The sequence below is a fragment of the Apium graveolens genome, chromosome 1, assembly GCF_009905375.1.
Source record: "Apium graveolens cultivar Ventura chromosome 1, ASM990537v1, whole genome shotgun sequence".
In the NCBI taxonomy this organism is placed as follows: domain Eukaryota; kingdom Viridiplantae; phylum Streptophyta; class Magnoliopsida; order Apiales; family Apiaceae; genus Apium; species Apium graveolens.
Genome location: NC_133647.1, coordinates 114,621,343 through 114,622,217, shown reverse-complemented (window position 1 = coordinate 114,622,217; position 875 = coordinate 114,621,343). Strand labels below are relative to the sequence as shown.

Below are 875 nucleotides of genomic sequence, written 5' to 3'. Positions count from 1 at the left end.
TTTGGAATAAAATGACTTGTGATTATTTTTGGATATTCATCTCTGAAACTATAACTTGTGGTGTGTGCGTTTATTGTGGGGTCACAGTACAGAGTAGTTGATTATTTATTAAGATTGGGTGTTATTAAGGGAAATGGAACTCGTGACAACCCGGATCCCCGACCCCGGATTTGGGGGTGTTACATACATTCTCTACCACCAGGGTCTATCACTAAATGGGAAGATCTGGCATAAAAGTTTCTCACTAAATTCTTCCCTATGGTGTAGACTGTTGCAATCAGGAATGCTCTTACCCAGTTTGCTCAGCAAACAGGAGAATCTCTGTGTGAGGCTTGGGATCGATATAAGGAGATGCTAAGAAAGTGCCCACACCATGGTATGCCTGATTGGATGATTATTAATTGCTTCTACAATGGATTGGGTGCTACTTCTAGACCCATGCTTGATGCAGTATCAGGAGGAGCCTTGTGGGCTAAAAGCTATGATGAAGCTTATGAACTTATTGAACTGATGGCTGCCAATGAGTACCAGAATCCTTCCCAGAGACTGACTCAGAGGAAAGTCACAGAAATTCTGGAGTTGGATGCAACAACTGCTATAGCTGCCCAACTTAAGGCGTTGACGATGAAGGTGGACTCTTTGGCTAATTATGGAGTTAATCAAATCACCAGTGTCTGTGAACTTTGTGCTGGAGCCCATGAGACTGCTATTTCCAGTGAATTAGCTCAGTTTGTGAGCAATTTTCAGCATTCGCAGCAACCACTGCCAGCCACCTATCATCCTAACAACCGAAATCATCCTAATTTCAGCTAGAGCAATGCTAAGAATACGGTTCAATAACCTTATCAGCAGTACCCAACTAAACAGTACAACCC

The 875-nt window shown here is 42.7% G+C and overlaps 1 non-coding gene across 1 annotated transcript; it reads right to left on the bottom strand.

Annotated features, from left to right (window-relative positions):
- Positions 1-273: 273 nt before the first annotated feature.
- On the bottom strand, positions 274-380 carry LOC141681528 (small nucleolar RNA R71). Its single transcript, XR_012558962.1, has one exon. It is a non-coding gene; the product is annotated as a small nucleolar RNA R71 (small nucleolar RNA).
- Positions 381-875: the final 495 nt, after the last annotated feature.